Source organism: Chlorocebus sabaeus, chromosome 20 (genome assembly GCF_047675955.1).
Source record: "Chlorocebus sabaeus isolate Y175 chromosome 20, mChlSab1.0.hap1, whole genome shotgun sequence".
Lineage (NCBI taxonomy): Eukaryota > Metazoa > Chordata > Mammalia > Primates > Cercopithecidae > Chlorocebus > Chlorocebus sabaeus.
The window spans coordinates 75,076,559-75,089,599 of NC_132923.1; the positions used below are offsets into that span (position 1 = coordinate 75,076,559).

General features: G+C 45.9%; 1 protein-coding gene across 7 annotated transcripts in view; it reads right to left on the reverse strand.

The window, feature by feature from the left end:
- PATJ (PATJ crumbs cell polarity complex component) overlaps positions 1 to 7,054 on the reverse strand; it is a 409,036-nt gene extending 401,982 nt beyond the window's left edge. For 5 of the 7 annotated variants that reach the window (XM_038000719.2, XM_038000715.2, XM_038000710.2 and 2 more), the window contains exon 1: positions 6,952 to 7,054. The gene's annotated coding sequence lies outside the window, so the exon portion shown is untranslated. The remainder of the gene's footprint in view (positions 1 to 6,951) is intronic. The other 2 variants (XM_073007246.1, XM_073007247.1) reach the window with 2 other exon arrangements.
- Between the last annotated feature and the right edge of the window lie 5,987 nt (positions 7,055 to 13,041).

The following is a 13,041-nucleotide window of genomic DNA, read 5'->3' on the forward strand; positions in this document are numbered from 1 at the left end:
TCATTTCCTATTGGTCACTAACACAAAAACAGGATTAGAACTAAATGTCTACTTCAATAATCAACTTTTTGCCGGCTGATTCAATAGCCAAATATTGAAATATGGGAAATTCTATAGCCTATGAGCTTTGAAATCTCTGCGGACCAATTGTTTAAATCTCCCTACACCTCAGTCCCCTTGTTTGTAAAAACGAGTTAATAAAAATTACTTCATGGATGGGTGCAGTGGCTCATGCCTGTAATTCCAGCACTTTTGGAGGCTGAGGCGGGCAGATCATGAGGTCAGGAGTTCGAGACCAGCCTGGCCAACATGGTGAAACCCATCTCTACTAAAAATGCAACAAGAGCGAAATTCTGTTTACATTTAAAAAAAAAAGAAAGAAAGAAAGCTGGGCGTGGTGTTGGGCACCTGAATCCCAGCTACTTGGGAGGCTAAGGCAGGAGAATTGCTTGAACCCAGGAGATGCAGGTTGCAGTGAGCCAAGATGGCACCACAGCACTCCAGCCTGGGTGACAGGGTGAGACTCCATCTCAGGGGAAATAAAGAAAAAAAAAATTACTTCATATGTATGTTGAAAAGACTAAAGAGCATAATTTAGAGCATTTGGCCTAGCACACAGTACACATTCAACAAACGATAGCTACTGTTAGTATCTCTTTTCAATCAAAATGATTTAAAACATGGCAAAACTCCATCTCTACAAAAACTAAAACTAGCTGAGCATGGTAGTGCATGCCTGTAGTCCAGGCTGAGGTGGGAGGAACCCTCGCGACCAGGAGGTCAGGGCTAGTGAACCATGATCATGGCACTGCAAAAGCTAATAATTAAATTATTGTAGCAGAGATTTTAGTGTGTAATCAGTAAGTTAGTTTTGAGAAGACTAAAAAATAAAATGTTTCACCATTGTAGTGAGTACAAGGGAGGAGGTTATAGAGAGGACCTATAATTTGGAGTATTAATCCATTTACATGGGCAGGTGCGGTGGCTCACGCCTGTAATCACAGCACTTTGCGGGACTGAGGTGGGTGGATCGCTTGAGGTCAGAAGTTCAAGACCAGCCTGGCCAACATGATGAAATCCCATCTGTACTAAAAATACAAAAAATTAGCCAGACATGGTGGTGCATGCCTACAGTTCCAGCTACTCAGGAGGCTGAGGCAGGAGAATGGCTTAAACCTGGCAGACAGAGGTTGGAGTGAGCGGAGATCAACCCACTGCACTCCAGCATGGACAACAGAGCAAGACTTGTCTCAAAAAATAATAATAATAATAAAAAAAGGCATTATACACATAAGAGTGTAACTGCTTTGGTAAACTAAACCCTCTTAAGAATAAACATATTCAGATCAGTGGCTCATGCTTGTAATTCCAGCACTTTAGGAGGCTGAGGTGGGTGTATCATGAGGTCAGAAGTTTGAGACCAGCCTGAGCAACACGGTGAAACCCCGTTTCTACTAAAAATGCAAAAATTAGCAGGGCGTGGTGGCACACGCCTATAATCCCAGCTACTTGGGAGACTGAGGCACGAGAATCACTTGAACCCAGGAGGCGTCTCCAGCCTTTGCAATAGAGTGAAACTGTGTCTCAAAAAATAAAAATAAGATATTTTAGTTTCCTTTACAAGACATCTGTTCAAAATATTGTGTGTACTGTGCATTTACAGCACATTTCAATCCTAAGTAACCCACTATAAAGTGGCCCACGCCCATGTGTGAGAGTGGCTTACTGTAGTAAAGTTTTAATCTATACCTTTTCAGAAAGATTCTTGTTTTGTTTTTGTTTTTCTTCCTCCACCGTGTTTTTAGAAAAGAATTCTTTATCAATTCAGCTCATATGGTCTCTACGCCTTTTCTTAAAGTAACTATCTGAGTAAGAGCACTCACAAACTTGAGTTCTTCCCAATAAAAAATCACAACTCCGTAATTTTACTGGAATTAAACATAAGGGAGGAACGAAAAGCAGGAGAATAATAGCTTACAGATTACAAGACACATTCTTGATTATTTTCTTTCAACCTCGCCAAATCTCTGCAAGTCAGACCATTTGCAAATGGGACCAGATTCTGGAGGACCAGAATTAAATGACTTGTCAAGCATTACATGGTAAGCGGACCCAATTCCCTGTCTCCAGACTTTACTGGCTGGACAGCTGTACAAACACAAAAAATAAGTGAGCTCCCCTCTTCAGCATCCATCTATCCCACTGACTTAAAAGGAAGGGTATTGACAGGCACTAAACTTCTCCCCATTTGCACCAGAACCTAAAATAAGGGCTTTAAAAAAGGCATCCAAATCTACACAAAACCCTAAGGAAAAAAATATAGCAATGGTCATGGAAATACCAAGGCAGATCAGTCCCGTTTCTCAAAAAGCTTACCAAGTTGGCTCACCAAGGGGAGCAAAGTCTTAAGTGAACAAATTAAATCCCACTTTGGCTTCCCCAACCTAATGTATTCTTGTTAAACTTTAACAAAGCAAGTAAATTCAGACTGCTGGCTGTTCAGTGTAAGGATAATGATTAAATGCTGTTAAGTAAAAATGCAGTTGTAAGAACTAGAAAATGCTGAGCCACTCTCAGAATCACAAGGTTCTAAATGCGAATTCACTATGAGAACATATATACAGATTTTTCTCTTTAACTTTAAAAATGCAATCTGAAAGAAAATACATCCTAATGTTATTAGTGGTTAACTCTCAATGGTAGATAGTTTGTGTACTTTTGGTTTCTTTTTTGAAAATTTTCTCCAATTTTTCTACAATGAATATGTTAGCTTTATAGTTACAGAAATATTAATGCATGGCTTAAACTTATTACGGTTTCATTAAATGCAGAAAAGAGTTTAATACAATTTCTATTCAGCTTTAAACACAACTATCTTTCTGATGGGAAACCCAATTTATGTGACCTCCTTGTGATACTGTATATTGGTTTTCATCTATGGTTCCTGGTTCATAACTCCCATGACTCTTGTTACAGTCTTTTGTTACACTGGTGGGGCGCTTTAGGTCTCAGAAGCAGTCCTCAGAAAACAGAAATTTCTCTGACACTCTCCTGCCCTTTTTCTCCCCAAGGCAGGACTCTAATCTTCCCCTGCTTTTCCATCTTGAAGCTGGCTGTAAAGAAATTCTCTGGGCTGGAAGGGTGGTTCACGCCTGCAAGTCAAACACTTTCACAGGCCAAGTCGGGAGGATAGCTTGGGACCAGGAGCTCGAGACCAGCCTGAGCAATATAGCAAGACCCAGTCTCTACTAAAAATTTTTTAAAAGAGGCCAAGCGTGATGGCTCACATCTGTAATCCCAGCATTTTGGGAGGCCTAGTCGGGCAGATCTCTTGAGGTCAGGAGTCCGAGACCAGCCTGGCCAACATGGCAAAACCCTGTCTCTACTAAAAATACAAAAAAAAAAAAAAAAAAAATTATCTGGTCACGGGGGCGCAGGCCCCCACGTAGTTGTGAGGCTGAGCCAGGAGAATCGCTTGAACCAAAGGAGGTGAAAGTTGCAGTGAGTGGAGATGGCAGCACTGCACTTCAGCCTGAGCAACAGAGTAAGGCTCTGTCTCAAAAATAAATAAATAAAATGAATAAAAATTTTTAAAAATAAAAATAATTGCCAGTTCTGGTGGCTCACGCCTGTAATCCCAGCACTTTGGGAGTCCAAGGCAGGTGGATCGCCTGAGGTCAGGAGTTCAAGACCAGCCTGGCCAGCATGGTGAAATCCCATCTCTACTAAAAATACAAAAATTAGCCAGGTGTGGTGGCAGGCACCTGTAATCCAAGCTACTTGGGAAGCTCAGGCAGGAGAAGCACTTGATCCTGGGAGGTGGAAGTTGCAGTGAGCCAAGATAGCACCATTGCACTCCAGCCTGGGCAACAGAGCAAGACTCTGTCTCTAAATTAATTAATTAATTAATTAAAATAAAAATAATTTTGGCTAGGTGCAGTGACTGACGCCCGTAATCCCAGCACTTTGGGAGGCCAAGACAGGTGGATCACTTGAGGTCAGGAGTTCGAGTCCAGCCTGGCTAATATGGTAAAACCCTGTTTCTACTAAAAATACAAAAATTAGCCAGGCATGGTGGCACAGGCCTGTAATCCCAGCTACCCGGGAGTCTGAGGCAGGAGAATCACTTGAACCCGGCAGGCGGAGGTTGCAGTGAGCGGAGATCACGACACTGCACTCCAGCCTGGGCAGCTGAGCAAGACTCTGTCTCAAAATAAATAAATAAATAAATATTTTTTAAAATTATCTGACCTCCATTGTCTGACTGCAGGTCATAAGACCCCCATAAGAAGGGGTCCTGCCCATACCCTGGAGGAAGGAATGCTACAGAGAGAGGCCAAGAAAAATCTGAACAGATAGGCATTGCTGGGTTTCCCCTACTCCATGCTTCAATTATGTCTACCCAGTGAAGTCTCCATAAAAAGCCCAAGAAAATGGGGTAGGGAGAGCTTCTCAATATCTGAACACACGGAGGTTCCTGGAGTGTGGTATGCCCCTTCTCATACCTCACGCCATGCATCTCTTCCTCTTGTATCCTCTGTAATATTCTTAATAATAAACTAGTAATAAACCTAAATAAGTGTTTTCTTGAGTTTCGTGAGCTGCTCTAGCAAATTAACCAAACCAGAGGGGGGGGTTATGGGATTCCCAATGTATAGGTGGTTAGTCAGAAGCCAGGGTAAAACAATCTAGGACTTGTGACTGGCATCAGAAGTGGGGGCAGTCCTATGGGATCTGACACTATCCCCAGGTAGACAGTATCAGAATCGAACTGGAAGATGCTCAGCTATTGTTTGACGCAGAAGTGATTGCCCCACACATTTATTTGGTCACAGAAATCTTCAGTGTTGATTGTAGTGGTGTGAGAGCTGAGGAAAAAGTTTGTGTTTTTCCTCTTACCCCTAATAGGATCTGGAGTAGTAAGAGCAAATCTCTTCAGAACTCATTTTGTAAGTTCTAAGTTCTATCCATAAGTATTTCCATATTTATTAGCTTTTTTATTATCTTTGTGAAAGTTGCAGATACCAGGTCAAAAATCACTTTTTCTCAGACCCAAACAAACTAGAGATGAAGAGCCTGAGGGAGAGAGCTCATGCTTGCATGTCTGAGATAAAGATCGTCTCAAGAAACTAAAATAACCCCCTAAGAAATTCTTTCTTTAGGAATGCAGTAATTCAGATAAGATAAGATAAGATAAGATCATCTTTTTTCCCTTTTTTTTTTTTTTCTTTTTTGAGGCAGGGTTCTTGCTCTGTCACCCAGGCTGGAGTGTAGTGGTGCAAACGCCACTCACTGCAGCCTCCATCTCCTGGGCTCAAGCAATTCTCCTGCCTCAACCTCCCGACACACCTGACTATTTAAAAAGTTTTCTCTGTAAAGACAGCCATATTGCTCAGGCTGGTCTCCAACTCTTGGCCTCAAGCGATCCTCCTGCCTAAACCTCCTAAGTAGCTGAGATAACAGGCATGAGGCAGGGTGCCCAGGCCTGATAAGATGCTCTCCATAACACCTGCCCAGTAATGGCATCTTCAACAATGGCCAACTCTGACTTTGAGTCTGCAAAACCAATAAACTCTGTTTTCAAGCAGCTTATCTGCACTTACTTTGCCAATAAAAGTTTCCCTTTACCCTCCCCTCTTACATGCATATATGTCTTGCCAGGGCTGTGCCCCTCGGGTCATAATCCTCATTTCTCATTCCCAAATAAATTCAACATATTTGGAGTGTTTTGTTGTTGCTGTTGTTGTTGTTAACAACATCTTAAAGGCCATTAGGGGCCCTAAAAACATCAAAGCTCACTTTAGCTAAAAGGCTCAATCTCACCTAACATTTTCTAATGCTGCAAACAGAGTTAAGTTTTTAACTGCTGCCCCTGACTCCACTTCTTTCAAATAGATGTGTGCAAATTAATTGGCCGCCAATAGGAATTTAGCCCAGAATGTGGTAGTATCATCCTCAGTGGAATCGACATTGTCCTTCAGGGTTTCCAAAGGCTTCTTCATTCATTTAAGAAACACTTGTTGCGCACCTACCAATAGCCAGACCCTAAATGCAGTCAAGAAATAAGGCCCTGAAAGCGGCACCCTCTAAATGGCAGAGGCAAGTCAGTAAACAACAAACTCGAATCCAAAGTGCCAAGAGTCACTTGGAAATATGACAAAGTGCCAGGTGAAGGGGTGTTCACTTAATTCGGCCTGCGTGCGGGACGACTGGGGCGCTTTGGAGGGTGGAAGTGATCTGAAAACGCTTTTCTGAGCTTGATTTAAAAGCAGGAATCCAAGAATTTCCCCTAAGGCTGGAAGCACTTTCCGACAGAACCTCCCCATCTACGCAGCAAGGCTGGCAGAGCCCAGGGCTTGACCGCTGGTTTGGGAATCTCCGCTACGGGACGCGGCAGAGCCCAAGTCGCACACTCAGCCCTGCTCTGAGCACCCCCTCCTCTTTGTCCCCTCACCCCGTTCCCTCCTTCCACGGCCACCGATGGAAAGACTCCGCCCACCTCTGGGAGCGAAACTTGGGCACCGATCTGGGCGCAAAATCGGATCCGTGCCACCCCCGAATACCAGTGGGCCGAGATTTCAGGCCCGAAAGCCGGGGGGAGGCGGGGCGGCGCCCCTCCCTGCCCGCGGCCTCGGCGAGCCCTGCGCGGCGGGGCGGGGACCACCGTGGGGTCACCCGGGCCCGACGCAGGAGGACGGCGCCCCCGCCCCGCCTCCCAGGCCAGAGCGGACGCACGCAGCGGGCGCCCCATCCCAGCCGCGGCCCCTCAGAGCGCCCGGCGGCGCCCTCCTCCTCCGGCTCCCAGCCACTCCAGGCGGGCGGGCGGGGAGAGCGCGGGGACAGGGCAGGCAGGCCCGGGAAGCCCGCGAGGGAGCTGCGCCTGGCCGGCCTCCAGGCGCGGGGACCCCCAGGGGCAAGTGCGCACCGCACAGCCGGGACCCCACGCTTTACCTGGTGCGCTGGAGGAGCAGGTGGGAGCCCGGGTCGGGCGGGCTAGGTGTCGGCCCTGCCTCACCTGGGCGGAAGTGAGAGGCCCAGGGTGGCCGCGCCTCACCTGGCAGGCCCTCCCCTCGCCCCGACTCTCCCCGCCCGGGGCGGGGCGCCGGGGTGGCGCGGGGGCGGGGGAGGGAGGCCGGGGCTGCGGGAGGCGGGCTCCAAGGAGGGAGGACGGTTTCCCTGGCTGTTTCTGTGCAGGTGAATTCCTACAGGGCGCGGGATGGCCAAGGGCCTGGGAAAAGTGGGCTGTGGGAGCGGGGGAGCGGATGAGACCGCGCTTGGTGGGGACAGCCGGCACTGACGGGGAGGGAGATCCGGACAGACCGGTGTGGTTGGAGGCCTGCTTGGAGAGCGAGACCCAAGATCCAGGAAATTGGGGAGGATATCAACGAAAGCGTTGGGTCAATCCGCTTAACACCTTGCCTTTTTGCCCCTTTCCTTTCTTGTTCTCTCATCCCTCGTTTTCTATATCCGCTGACGCAAAATAAAATATTCTAAAACGTGTAAATGTGGGAGTCATTATTTTCTTCTCATTTAGTGGAAGGAAGAAATCCAGCAGTATTTGCCTGCCGTATGCTGGGTGCTAGCTTATACAATATCTCAATTACTCTCTGAAGAAACTAATGAGGAAACCGTGCACCAGGTAGGTTGACTGGCCCAAAGTTTGGAACACAGGCAAGGCATTTTGACTCTAAATACAGTGATGATTTCACTATACATTGATTTTATTTTATTTGTGTATCACACCTTCGAGAAAAATATGCCCCGATGGTATTCTTCCACTCCCTTTAATAACTTCAGACTTTTGATGATAGGGGTTTTAGTTGCCTGATACAGTCCACACATTACCGATAAAGAGAATCAATCTTCAGGTATCTTATTCATAGAGTACATACAGTAATTGTTAAAAACTGTGATTGACTCTGGAAAGATGTGTAAAATGGTATCCCTGTCCCCAGCAAGATGAGGAATAGATACAAAACAACTACAACATAAAGACTTAGACCGGGCATGGTGCCTCACGCTTGTAATCCCAATACTTTGGAAGGCCCAGGCGGGTGGATCACCTGAGGTCAGGAGTTCCAGACCAGCCTGACCAATACGATGAAACCCCATCTCTACTAAAAATACAAAAATTAGCCGGGCGTGGTGGATGCCTGTAGTCCCTCTACACAGAAGGCTAAGGCAGGAGAATCACTTGAACCCAGGAGGCAGAGGTTGCAGTGAGCCGAGATCCTGCCACTGCACTCCAGCCTGGGTGACAGAGAGAGACTCCACTGCAAAAACAACAACAACAACAAAAATTAGCCTGGAGTGGTGCCATGAGCTTGTAGTCCCACCTCCTCTGTGGGGCTGAAGTCAGAGGATGACTTGAGCCCAGGGGTTCAAGACCAGCCTGGGCAACAGAGCAAGACTCCGTCTCAAATAAATAAATAAATAAAATTAAGATCATGCACTTGGTGCTTTACAGTTTGTTTCCTTGTTTTAAAAGAAACGTAACACTTCTTAGGCATGGTAAGAAGATGCACAATATCAGCATGGTTCCTGCTTTTTAGGAATTAACAAACTACTGAGGGAAATAACATTAGGCAAATTACCAAATGGAAGCCAGACCTCAGAAAATGAAGAGATCTATTATGTTTTTTGAAAGCCTGGGTTAGAACTTAAACAGGTCTTAACCAGAGTCAGATTAATTTAGGTAAAATGGAGAAGGAAAGGCTTTCCAAGTCGGGGGGCGAAATAAAGAAAGTTGGAAATCAGGTGGGAAAAGGGAGAGGATTGAAAAACTACCTGTCAGGTACTATGCTTATTACCTAGGTGATGAAATCTGTATATCAAACCCCCATGGCACACAACTTGCCTATGTAACAAACCTGGTTTTGTTGTTGTTTTGAGACAGAGTCTCGCTCTGTTGCCCAGGCTGGAGTGCAGTGGTGCAGTCTCAGCTCACTGCAACCTCTGCCTCCCTGTTCAAGCCATTCTCTTGCCTCAGCCTCCCGAGTAGCTGAAATTACAGGTGCCAGCCACCACACCCGGCTAATTTTTTGTATTTTTAGTAGACATGGGGTTTCATCATGTTGGCCAGGCTGGTCTCAAACTCCTGACCTCGTGATCCAGCCACCTCAGCCTCCCAAAGTGCTGGAATTACAGGCATGAGCCACCGTACCTGGCCTACAAACCTGTGCATGTAGTCCTGAACCTATAATAAAAATTAAATAGGAAAAAAGAGAAAGGTGGAGACCAATTATCTCAAAGAATCACCTTGTAAACATTGGTCTCTTCTTTTTATTTTTATTTATTTATTTATTTTTAAAATTGAAATTGAATCTCACTATGTTACCTAGGCTGGCCTCAAACTCCTGAACTCAAGCAATCCTCCTACCCTAATATCCTTCTTGAAAAGCTGAGATTACAGGCACACACCACCACATCTGGCTATTGAACCTCTTCTTTCTTTCTTTATTTACTGTAGAGAGAGGGTCTCACTATGTTGCCCAAGCTACTCTCAAACCCCTGGCCTCAAACCATCCTCCTGCCTCAGCCTCCCAAAGTGCTGGGATTACAGGCATGAGCCACCATGCCTGGCCTCTTCTTTATTTTTTATGTATTTATGTAATTAATTAATTTTTTTTTTTTTTGAGACAGGGTCTCACTCTGTCACCCAGGCTAGTGCACAGTGGTGCAATCATGGCAGCCTCAAATTCCTAGGCTCAAGCAATCCTCCCACTGCAGCCTCCTGAGTAGCTGGGACTACAGGCATGCACCATCACGCCTGGCTTATTTATTTATTTATTTATTGAGATGGGGTCTTGCTGTTGTCCGCCCTGGCTGGAGTGCAACTGCAACCTCCGCCTCCCAGGTTCCAGCAATTCTCCTGCCTCAGCCTCCAGAGTAGCTGAGATTACAGGCACCCACCACCACACCTGGCTAATTTTTGTATTTTTAGTAGAAATGGGTTTCACCATGTTGGCCAGGCTAGTGTCAAACTCCTGACCTCAGGTGATCCACCTACCTCGGCCACCCAAAGTGCTGGGATAACAGGCATGAGCCACCACACCCAGCCTGCCTCTTCTTACTTTAATATTAAATGATGCTGTGAACATATTCCCCTTTTTTCAAAAAGTTATGTAATTTTAAATTGACCATGAAACCAAGTCCAAACTCCATTTCTTGCTATTCAAGGCCCTTTAAACTCTCCCCTTCTTGCTGACTCTTTTTTTTTTTTTTTGAGACAAAGTCTCGCTCTTATCCTCCAGACTAGAGTGCGATGGCACGATCTCAGCTCACTGCAACCTCCGCCTCCCAGGTTCAAGTGATTCTCCTGCCTCAGCCTCCTGAGTAGCCGGGATTACAGGCGCCCGCCACCCCACCTGGTTAATTTTTGTATTTTTAGTAGAGACAGGGTTTCACCATGTGGGCCAGGCTGGTCTAAGAACTCCTGACCTCAGGTAATCTGCCTGCCTTGGCCTCCCCAAAGTGCTGGGATTACAGGCGTGAACTACTGCGCCCGGCCCCTTCTTGCTGACTCTTCAACCTAATCTGCACTTCACCTCTGGAGGATCTTACTCTGAGCAAATTTATCTATTCCATATCCATGGATCACCAATGGCTTTTCTGTTGGTTTCTTACCCTCTTTCCCCTGCCTGGAATGTTCTGTAAGCCCTACCCTCCCTCTAGAGCTAGACTCAAGTCTCACCCCTTCTGAGAAGCTGCCTCCCTGACCACCCCAGGAAACATCATCTCTATCAGTTTTAACCTGATTTTCTCTACATTTCTGTGCTGTTAATTTTACCTCACCAACCACCTGTCTTCCTTGTGTTGTTAATTAACTAATTAATTTTTTCAGGCCAGGTGTGGTGACTCATGACTGTAATCCCAGCACTTTGGGAGGCTGAGGCAGGTAGATCACCTGAGGTCAGGAGTTCGAGACCAGCCTGATCAACATGGGGAAACCCCACTAAAAATACAATAATTACCCAGGTGTGGTGGCACACACCTGTAGTCCCAGCTACTCAGGAGGCTGAGGCAGGAGAATCGCTTGAACCTGAGAGGCAGAGGTTGCAGTGAGCTGAGATCTCACCATTGCACTCCTGCCTCGATGACAGAGCAAGACTCCAACTCAAATAAAAAAATAAAAATAATAATAACAAAATGGAGACAGGGTCCCACTCTGTTGTCCATGCTGGAGAGCAGTGGTGAGATCATAGCTCACTGCAGCCTTGAACTCCTGGGCCCAAGCCATCCCCCTGTGTTAGTCAGGTCCTGAGAAGCTGGGACTAAAAACATGCACCACCATGCCCGACTAATTTTTAAAATTTTTTTATATTTAGAGACAAGGCTTCTCTATGTTGTCCAGGCTGGTCTCAAACATCTGGGCTCAAGGGCTCCCAAAGTGCCTCGGCCTCCCAAAGTGCTGGGATTATAGGCGTGAGCCACTATACTCAGTCTCTGTTAATTTAATGTGAACTTTTTTTGGCTCTCACTTGGAATTTAAATTTTTAAAAATTTATCCAATACATTTTTAAACAAGGTTTAGCTGTACCAGAAAATGTTTATCTCTGAGAATCCTCAAGAGTGTCTTTTTTTGGCCAAGCACGGTGGCTCATGCCTGTAATCCCAACACTTTGGGAGGCTAAGGTGGGCAGATCACAAGGTCAGGAGTTCGAGACCAGCCTGACCAACATGGCAAAACCCTGTCTCTACTAAAAATACAAAAATTAGCAGGGTGTAGTGGCACACGTCGGTAATCCCAGCTACTCAGGAGGCTGAGGCAGGAGAATCACTTGAACCCAGGAGGCAGAGGTTGCAGCGAGCCAAGATTACACCACTGCACTCCAGCCTGGGTGACACAGTGAGACTCCATCTCAAAAAAAAAAAAACCACCACCACCACCACCACCAACAACAACAACAAAAAACACAAAGAGCGTCTTAAAAAAAAAAAAAGATAGAGATGAGGTCTCACTATGTTGCCCAGACTTGAACTGCTGGGCTCAAGTGATCCTCCAACCTCAGCCTCTCAAAGTGCTGAGATTACAGGCATGAGACACCATGCCCAGCCCAAGACTGTCTTAGTTATAGAATGATGAAGAAAGATGAATTTTTAAAAGTACAAGCTCTTGTCACCCTAAAACTACAACAGAGAGAGATAATCCAAAGACAATGAATTTGTCAACTAAAGAAAAAATCAAGCTTTTAAAGAATTAAAGTTCGTTTTATTCAGAAGTCTTGGGGAGTGGGACACAGTGGCTCATGCCTGAAATCTGAGGCCTTTGGGAGGTCAAAGCAGGAGGATTGCTTGAGGCCAGGAGTTTGAGATCAGCCTGGGCAACATATTGAGACCCTGTCTCTACAAAAAATGGATTAAAAAAAAAAAAAAGAAAAGCCCAGTTTCATGGTGCATGCTTATAGTTCCAGCTACTCAGGAGGACCCCTTGAGCCCAGGAGTTGGAGACTGCAGCAAGCTATGATTGCCACTACACACCACAGCATGGGGGACAGAGTGAGACCCTATCTCTACTTGTCTTTTAAAAAACAAAGTTACAAAGTTATGGCCGGGTACAGTGGCTCACACTTGTAATCCCAGTGCTTTGGGAGGCCGAGGCAGGTGGATCAACAGAAGTCAGGTGTTCAAGACCAGCCTGGCCAACATGGCGAAACTCAGTCTCTACTGAAAAAAATATATATACAAAAATTAGTCAGACATGTTGGTGGGTGCCTATAATCCCAGCTACTCAGGAGGCTGAGGCAAGAGAATTGCTTGAACCTGGGAGGAGGAGGTTGTTGCAGTGAGCTGAGATCATGCCACTATACTCCAGCCTGGGTGATACAGACTCTGTCTCAAAAAAGCAAAACAAAACAAAACAAAAACAGTTATATTGAGGACTGTAGACGGAGGCCTACAGAATAGCAGGAACAGTCCCTCTGAGAGGTGCTGTCAGACTGGTCTGACACAGTATTGTAACCCACTGCTTACACACAGGTGGAGGAGGTTCAGTACATGCAAAACCACATCAAAGTTACTCAGAAGTTACATTAAAGCAGA